The sequence below is a fragment of the Elephantulus edwardii genome, unplaced genomic scaffold (assembly GCF_000299155.1).
Source record: "Elephantulus edwardii isolate Elephantulus edwardi_28Jun2011 unplaced genomic scaffold, EleEdw1.0 scaffold00076, whole genome shotgun sequence".
NCBI lineage: Eukaryota > Metazoa > Chordata > Mammalia > Macroscelidea > Macroscelididae > Elephantulus > Elephantulus edwardii.
Genome location: NW_006399826.1, coordinates 2,149,958 through 2,159,527, shown reverse-complemented (window position 1 = coordinate 2,159,527; position 9,570 = coordinate 2,149,958).

Genomic DNA, 9,570 nt, shown 5'->3' with positions numbered 1-9,570 from the left:
ACTTATCATTTAGAGTACTGAATATCCCATGTACTGCCTAAAGAATAAAGAATAAAGAAACTGGGCTTGAAGGAAGTGCAACAAGAGTGTTCCTTAGAGACAAGAAGGAAGAAACTTTGAGTCATTTATTTTGGATTTATTTGCAGGAGGAATCATTCTTTGGGGAAAGACATCATACTTGGGAAGGCAGAGGCTCATTGAAAGAGAGGATGGGGAGTTGATTGTTGTTTGTTGGTATATGAGTTTTATTTGTTAGTATTTTTATTGTTATTGAGATTGTTTGGGGAGTTAGGTGATTAGTAGTAAGCTAAGACATAAGGTAACTAGAAAAGATATGAAATAAAGTTTGATTAGTCCTTTCTGATTGGAAAGGTTAATAGAGGTAATTTTATGGATGATTGAGATGTTTTTTTGGGAGTGTATTTTCAAGTCAGATTAGGTCAAGGGTGGTTGATGCTAGGTTAAGGCTGGAGTTTAAGCTTTTTTAAGTTGGAAGTCGGTGCATAGTGTTAGGGTAATATCCTAGTATGTTAGAAAAGTTATGTAAAGGGGAGGGTTGGTTCATTTTAAGTTTAGTAGTCAATATATTTAGTTCTATGGCTAGAATAAATCGAAGTACGGTTACTGTTATTGCTGCTATTTTTAGAGAGAAGGGTAATGTGAGTTCGGGAGATGATGAAAGAGAGGGATTCGCACAGTCACTGTCCACGGGAAGCTTGAGTATGAGGGTGATTCAGAACAAAGTTCAGATCTGTTCTTCCTAGGGTCGCTGAGAGTCACAGTCAACTTGATGCCATCTAACAACAACTCGATGATTCAAAACTTTCCTGGACTGTCAGCAAATGCTTCGCTTGCATTCAGTGCAAATGGAAATGCTTACCACTAAGCTGCGATACACAGAACATTAGAAGGTGAGGTGCAACTGATTAAAAAAAAAAATCCAGAAAGTCATGATGTTTCAGAACAATTTCATGGCTTTCTCCCCTTCTTGAAAATAGTCTAGCTACTTAAGTAGTGTTTTAATGCTGGTGGAATTGGCCTATTTTGGCAAAGCTTGCTAAATTCTAGCTACAGGGGCTGGTGATTCAATTGCCTGAGGGTGTAATAAGAATAAGGAAAAGCTGACAGCTTTCCTATGTGCTATTTTTTCAGTTTTAGCAAAATTAAAGCCTCCATGGTGGAAAAAGTTCATTCTTCTAGTTTCCATATGTGATACCATTTTTATATTGGTAAGGTTCTAGAAAATGTCACAAATGGATAGAGAATTTTGATCAATTCTCTTTACAATTTTCTTCACTTTCTGTTTTTGACCCTAAATCCCACAGAATGGACTTGAGGAAACTGGTTCTTCAGGAGAGAAGGGGAAAGAGATAGAATGACCCACTATCCTAGGGAAACCAGGAGAGCACTTCATTCTATTGGTGGTGATTGCCTTGAACTTGATTCCAATTCATAGTGACTCCCATGAGTGCAGAATAGAACTGCTCCAAGAGATGTTCAAGGCTATGACGTTTTGGAAGCTGGGCCCCAGACCTGTCTCCCCAGACCTGTCCTCCCTGACTCTTTTGGGTAGGTTCAAACCATCAAACTTTTGGCTAGTACTTCAGCCTCTCTAGAACTGACTCTTGACTACATTAGATCACAGGAACTATTGAAAGATGTATAATTAAAAGCCTGATACACTTGATCTAACCTAAGGAGCATCAAACTCAAACTCACCCTCATTGAGTTTGAACTCAGAGTTGACCCCTCAGCAGATTTAGGAAGCTTTCAACCACACAGGAGGAGACTGCTCATCTTTTCTTCCATTGATTTGCTAGTAAATTCTAAACACCAGAAAGTTATAACGTTTATCACTTAGGTCTCCAGAACTCCGATAAAGAAGGAACTCTTGAACTGTATCTTCCACCAGCTCTTTTTGCTGCTTTTTTTTTTTGTGGTTTGGGATTTTCCAAGTACTTTTGGGGTTGTTTTTTATTTTGTTTCTCCCTTCTTTTTGTACTTGTGATCTCAGTGAAAGTTTACAAAGAAATTAGTTTTCATTCATTCATGTACACACATTGTCCTCCCTACGCCTCTGCCAATAAACTTCGCAATATTTGTCTTCCTCTAGATTGCTAATTGGGATACACATAATGTCTAATCATCCATTCCTTTCAGATTGTTCTTCCCTTTACTTATTCCAGTACAGCATTTATCATCTATATTTTCTTTTCTTTCTTGTCCTTCCTTCCCCTATCTTATCATCATAACATTGATGGAACTATAAAATGGTACAATCGCTATGGAAAGTGGTCTAGTGCTTCCTCAGAAAGTTGAAAATACAATTACCCTTGACTCAGCCATATCACTACTGGAAATATATTTAAAAAAGGAAAAGAAAGCAGAGCTGTGACACAACAGATACATGTTTATTGCAACAATATTCATAATTGCAAAGAGGTCTTCACTTGGGTAGCAGTTCAAGTACCTACCAAAAAAATAGATCTGAATAGAGAAATTGTATTACATCCACACAATGGAATATTATACAGCATTGAAGAACAACCAACTCATAAGACACTACACAGCATGGATAAATCTGGAAGACGTAATGCTGAGTGACAAAATGCTCTCAGTGACAAAAGGACAAATATTACTTAAGACCACTGTTCCAGATACTTTTGAATTACTTGAAAGTTGCCTTGCACAGTGTGAAACACAATGTATATGGACTTTGTGTACAAATCAATGTAAAATTACAAAAGAAAAAAGAAAACTGCCTCGCCTGCAGAACATGTTCCTGAGGAAACTCCAAGGGGTCAGAATTAACCCTATAACTGCAAAATCAAAGAACAGTCCTGGGAACCACTACCATATCTGAAAAGGTTGCTTGAAGGTTTTGGGAAAACACTATTTACCAAACAGAACTGAAGCTTTAAAATATTTAATAGTGAATATAATTTTGCTAGTACTTATAAGCTGAGTTCTAGCTTTAAGATTGAGTTCTTTTAAAAAAATTACTTCAAATATCCATGATCAAACAATCTTGTAGAAACCAATGCTAAGGGATAGCAACCAAATCCCTCATTTTCTGTGTGAAACCATTTTATAGCGATTGCTACGGTTTACAACTTGTAAAGCAAGCACTTAAATTTAGACACGGATGTAATTCCAGTTTTGCCTCTTACTGAATGTGTCTGTGTCAAAAAATTTGGACGGGTGCTACCCTGTTAACCAACTAGAACGAAGTAAGTCAAGAATTGAACCCAAATTCTTCCATTTGAAACTGGATGAGAATGTACAGATCATATGCATACCCTCCATTGCCTTAAACATAAAATGAGATCTGTAGATTAATAAGATTGTCTGTTTAAAGTGTATATCAGAATGCCAGACTCATATTAGAAGTTCAGTAAGTTGTCATACATACTTATTTTCATTATTCTATGTAATGTTTTTCTCCATGGTATTTGGTTTTCACATTTATATGGACATTTCTCAACATTTCTCCTCAAGTTTAGTAGAGTGGCAGAATACAAGATCAATACATAAAAACCAGTGAGGTTTCTCTTGAGTAACAAAGAAAACACAGAAAAGGGAACTAAGAAACAATACCATTTAAAACAGCGAACCACAAATTGACACACTTGGGAATAAATGTAACTAGAGACACAAAAGACCTTTGTAAAGAAAGCTGCAAAACACTACTGTGAGAAAATATGAGACATAAAATAAATGGAAAAATATTTCCTGTTCATAGATAGGAAGAGTCAATATAGTGAAAAGGACAATCTTGTCAAAAGCAATCTACTTGTTTATGCAGTCCCAATAGAGATACCAAATTCCTTTTTCAGAGAAATAGAAAAGGCAATAGGCAAGTTTATTTTGAAGGGACAAGGCATGAAATAAGCAAAGCACTTCTGAAAAACAAAATGAAGTGGAAGACACGTCACTCCCTGACCTCAAAACTTACTACACAGCTGTAATAACCAAAACAGCATGGTACTGATACAATGACAGATACATAGACCAATGGGACCAAATTGAGAACCCAGAAATTAACCCACTTACTAATGCCCAACTGGTACTTGATAAGGAAACAAAACTTATTAAATGGGGAAATGATAACCTCTTCAATAAATGGTGCTGGCAAAACTAGATTGCTACTTGTAGGAAGCTGAAGCAGTATCCACATTTGTGCGGCATACACAAAATCAGCTTCAAATGGAACATAGACCTAGGGGTAAAGCCCAAAACCACAAACAACATGAGACAAAATGAGGTCAAACTTAGAAGTTTTGTTCTTGTTACGTGCCTGTTGCTCTATCCTGTGCCAATCTTATTGTCTCTGGCACAGCTACAGCCATTCACCCAGTCACTGAATCAACCCATCTCATCAAGGGTCTTCCTCCCTTGGGCTGTCCGTCCACCCTCCCGAGCATGACATCCTTCTTCAAGGACTGGTCCCTCCTTGCAACATGTCCAAAGTATGTTAGACAAAGCTTCAGAATCCTTGCCTCCAAGGAGCAAACTCAGTCTCATAAGGACAAATACTGCATAAGATCATTATTTTAAAAATCAATAACTGGTAAGATGTATAAAAATATCCAAAGTGGGAAGGGGGGAGGGGAAGTGCTGGTGGGAAAAAGAGAAATTACTGGAGAAAAAAAAGAAAATTTTAAAAAAGAAAGCTTTTTAAAGAAAACAAACAAGATATAAGTAATTGGATAAATAAATTGCTTTGTAAACTTTCATGCAAATTGCAGTAAAAATAAAATAAGAAAAAGTGATGCGATTTTTAAATTTTAAATGAACTTAAAAATTATTCATAGAGTATTGTTGCTTAATTTTATATGTGGCAATTTTTAAAATAAAATATTTACAGGTCAAAAAACAGTGATTGGCTAAATTCAATGGGCATTTGATATATAGTACTAAATATGAGTAAATGAAAGTACAAAAATGCTTGATATTGTTCAGTAGGTAAGACTTATAAATGTTAAACAATTAAAAAGAATAAAAACAATGTATAAAAGTAAGTCCCAGTGCTTCCTTTTGGCAATTATTGTTTAAAACTTAAAAGTGCCACTGTGTTTTAAAGGACAAACCATATCTATAAAATGTAATTGCCTTTCCAATTCTATTAAAACAGAACATAATAAACATATATACTAAACCATGATTTGAGTAAACATTCAGGACCATGTGTCTCATGAAACCTAATTTTCTGAAGTAATTGATATTGGATAAGATTAAAAAACCATTCAGCCCGGAAATCTGGATGAAGGATAAAGCACAAAGATAATAATAAATGGCAGTGTTTCAAGTGAAGGAGTGGTAGCTAATGCTATGAGTTTTATGGACTGTCTTATTTAACATCTGCATTAATTGTTGAAGGAGTTGACAGCGTGTTAATTAAACTTGCAGCTGATTCTAAATTAGGACACGTTACAAACACCACTGAGAACTAAGAAGTAATGGCATAAGTGAAAGAAATTCATGAGCAGTAACTGCTTTTAACCACTGTTGAAAGAAAAAAGAGAAAATATTTCAAACTCTACTGATCTTACTTTCTGATTTACTGTTGCAGAAAGCTAAACACAAATCTTAACACTAGCACCAAAACAATTTGGTGGCTAATTATTTTCTTTCTTTGAAGGATGATCCGAAATTGTTTTCTCTTCTAAAGCTCATCACAGTCAAGTACATGTATAAAGCTATCCTTGGAGAACTACTTAGAGTGGTGAATTTCACTGTGTTTGAGAAGGAATTTAATTTAGATAATTCTGGTTCATATAATGTACTTTGATAAATACATCTTTATTTTATATCTGCATATATTTGTTCAGAACTCAACCTCAACTCATTAAAACATCCTGCATAGTGCAACAAAATGATGGTCAGTTATCAGTTGGCATTGGACATTTGAGATCCATAGATTTCATTGTCTAATTTTCAATGGGAGATCACCAGGCCTTTATTCTTAGTCTCTCTCAATCAGGAAGCTACATGGAAACTTGTTTAACATCACAATAAAACACAGACAACCACAGACAGATGGAAGGTGACTACTCCTGAGAACCACTGGTCATTAATTCAGCCTGAGTCTCTCACATGAAAGAGGAAGTCTCTGTTCCAAATTATCCTAAAAGGTTGAAACTTTGACCTTGAATTGGCAATCTTGAAGGGAGGTTTATGGGGGAGGGTTCCTACCACTTTTGTTTTCCTTTGCTGATCTACCTGTCTAAACATTTGCTTGTGACCCACTTCTGACTTCCCCATTATTCAATTTATATTTTTTCTAGAAACAGTTGCTTGGAAAATTCAGGACCATTCATCCCCTTCTGGAAACTCAATTTAGTTTCAACACCTAGGCTATCATTTTAAGAGTACTCTTACCCATGGTGGAAAGTGTTTGGTGGAGCTCCCCGATTAAAACAAATTTGGAGGCAGGAATGCCATCCACTTCTGACGTAGCTTGCCTCTGGAAACTCTATGAACGTGGAGAAACGATGAATGTTATTCAAGTATTCAAGTCTTCAATTCATCTGGTCACTATGAGTCATCTACTACTCAATGACAGCTAACAACAATAACAAGTGAATTAAGGTTCTTTCTGGTAGTTTCCACATTCTCTGTAGAGTTCTATTTGAAAATGTCTATTTTCATCTCAAACTCTAGTGTAAAAAGAATTCATTTTCATATTATTTGTCCCATAACAAGATCCACCATTTTGAGATTTTATTTATTTATTTTTTAATGTTGATGGCAACAGAGTTCACCCAGAACAACAGGAGTTGAAACTAAAGCTGTCTTTGGCTTTTCCGGAGGGACTAGTCATTAAAGAGGGACACATGCTTGGAAGGGTGAAGGGACGGCACAAAAGAAGAAGACCCTTGACAAGATTCATTGATTCAGTGGCTCGAGTAATGGGGATAGGTGTGTCAGAGACAAAAAGGTTGGCGCAGATTAGAGCAGGTCAGGGGTATTGTACAACTCAGTGCAATTGCAAGCAACTCAATGGCACATAACAGCAGCAACAACAATAACATTCTTTTGAGGGAGCACTGGTAACTTAATGGTAAGAAGTTGCTCTACCAACCCAAAGGCATGCAGTTAAAATTCATCACCTACTCCGTGGGAGAAAGAATGGGCAATGACCTCCTTGCATTTTATTGTTTCTTAAAACCTGCTGGGGGGTCAGCTATGAATTGTTCTGTCTTAATGGTGTATAACAACAACAACAGTAACACATTCTTTTGAATATTTGTGTGTGTGTGTGAAGAGCATTGGAATACTCTATTTATAGCCAAAAGAACAAATTTGTCCCAGAGGAAGAATAACTAGGGTGCTTCTCAGGAGCTAGGATGAAGAAACTTCGTCTCAAAATGTGTTGAGTTCTAATAACTGGCACCAGTTCTTAGAAAAAGATATACTGCGAAAGGTCAAGGGGAAAAGGGAAAACCCTTAATGAGACAGAGGCTTGAGAATGGTAGAGACAGTGAAAATGACACAAGACAGGGTAAGATTTTGAACTGTTATCATAAGGTCACTATGAATTTCAGTGAACACAATGGCATATAACAACAAATGTTACTAAAAAAGTAAGCAGATGTAGTATTTATTTTTTTTAAAAAGTTTGTACTCTGTCACTCCTCCAAAACACATATCTCAAAGTTTAAGGTCACCAACATATCTAAAAGTTTAAGGTCAATAACAAGTAAGTAGGGGAAGAATAAATACATAGGGCGGGAAATTAGTTTAACATTTTCTAGATGCAAATAGGCATTTTAAAAATATAGCCAGAAGTATAGGTATGGTAATTGTGTCATTTTGGCCATGCATTATTGAAGTTAGTGAGAAAAACTGACATTAAGGTTGGCATGAAGTAAGGACTGAAATGATGTTACAAATAGACATAATGGTAAAGATACAGTCATTTGGGGAGGAGATGTGTAAGGGTTGAGAGCCTCCCAGAGACCATATAAACCACTCTGAGAATGGTGATGAGTGGCAAGTCGAAGGAAAACAAGAGCAAAATACAAGAGCATATTTTCATTTCTAAATTCCTGTTGTTATGTGCCACATAGTCAACCAAGACTCATAGTGACCCTAAGAACAATAGCTCTGACCCCTGCCCTATCTTGAGCTGATCTCACTGTCTCTGACATGCCTGGCCCCTATTGCCACAGTGACCATGCCAATTCACCTCAACCAGGGTCTTCCTGACTCGTGCTGATCCTCCACCTTTCCAGGCATGATATCCTTCTTCAAGGACTGGTCACTCCTAGAAACAAGCCCAAAATATATAAGACAGAGCTTCAAATACTTGCCTTCAAAGAGCAACATGCTTTCACTCTCTCCAGGACAGACTTGCTTATTTTCTTTTGTAGATGGCTCTTTGGAGCAATATGTCAACAGAAAACTGCCAGATGTGCAGGCTGGATTTGGAAGACGTCATGGTACTAGGGATATTACAGCTAATGTTAGATGGATCTTGGCAGAAAGCAGAGAGTATTAGAAGAATGTCTATCTGTGCTTCATTGACTATGCAAAGGCTTCTGACTGTGTGGATCACAACAAGCTATGGCCGACCCTGAGAAGAATGGCAATCCCAGAACATTTGATTGTGCTTATGCAAAACCTATACTTGGAGCAGGAGGCAGTCATCAGAACTGAACAAGGAGACACTACATGATTCAAAATCAAGAAGGGGGTCCATCATGGATGTATTCTGTCTCCATACCTTTTCAATCTGTATGCAGAACAGATCATCCGAGACACTAGGCTGTATGAGGAGGATTGTGGCATCAGGATTGGTGAAAGAGTCATCAACAACCTCCTTTATGCAGATGACCCAACCCTGCTTGCTGAAACTGAGGAGGACCTGAAGCATTTGCTGCAGAGGGTCAAGGACTGCAGCCTTCAATATGGATTGAAGCTCAACATCAAGAAAACAAAGATTCTAACCACTGGGCCAATTGGCAGCATCAGTACGGATAGTGAAGAGATTGATATAGTTAACAGTTTTAGTTTAGTTGGCTTCCACTCTTGGTACCAGCAGCCAGGAAATCAACAGACGAATTGAATTGGGAAAGTCAGCTGTCAGAGGTCTCTCAAGAATACTGAAGAGCAATGACATCAGGCTGGAGACTGGGGTGCACATGATCCAGTTTATAGTCTTTGCAATTATATGCTATGCTGCAGAGAATTGGATAGTGAATAGAGATGATAGAAAGAGAATTTATGACTTTGAGCTGTGGTTCTGGATAAGAGTGTTGAATATACCATGGACTGCTAGGGGAACAAACAGGTTCATCCTGGAGAGGATAAAATCGGGCTGCTCCTTGGATTCAAGAATTTTGCAGCTTCATCTGTCGTACTTTGAGCATGCTGCAAGGAGGGACCGTTTCTTGGAGAGGGACGTAAAGTTTGGGAGAGTGGAGGGATGGTGCATGAGAGGATGATATGAGATGGATCAATTCTGCAATTGGGGTGGTGGAAGTGAGTGTGTCACAGATGGTGAGGACAGAGCAGGATTTAGGACTTCTGTACATAGGATCGCTATGAGTCACCAGCAACTCGATG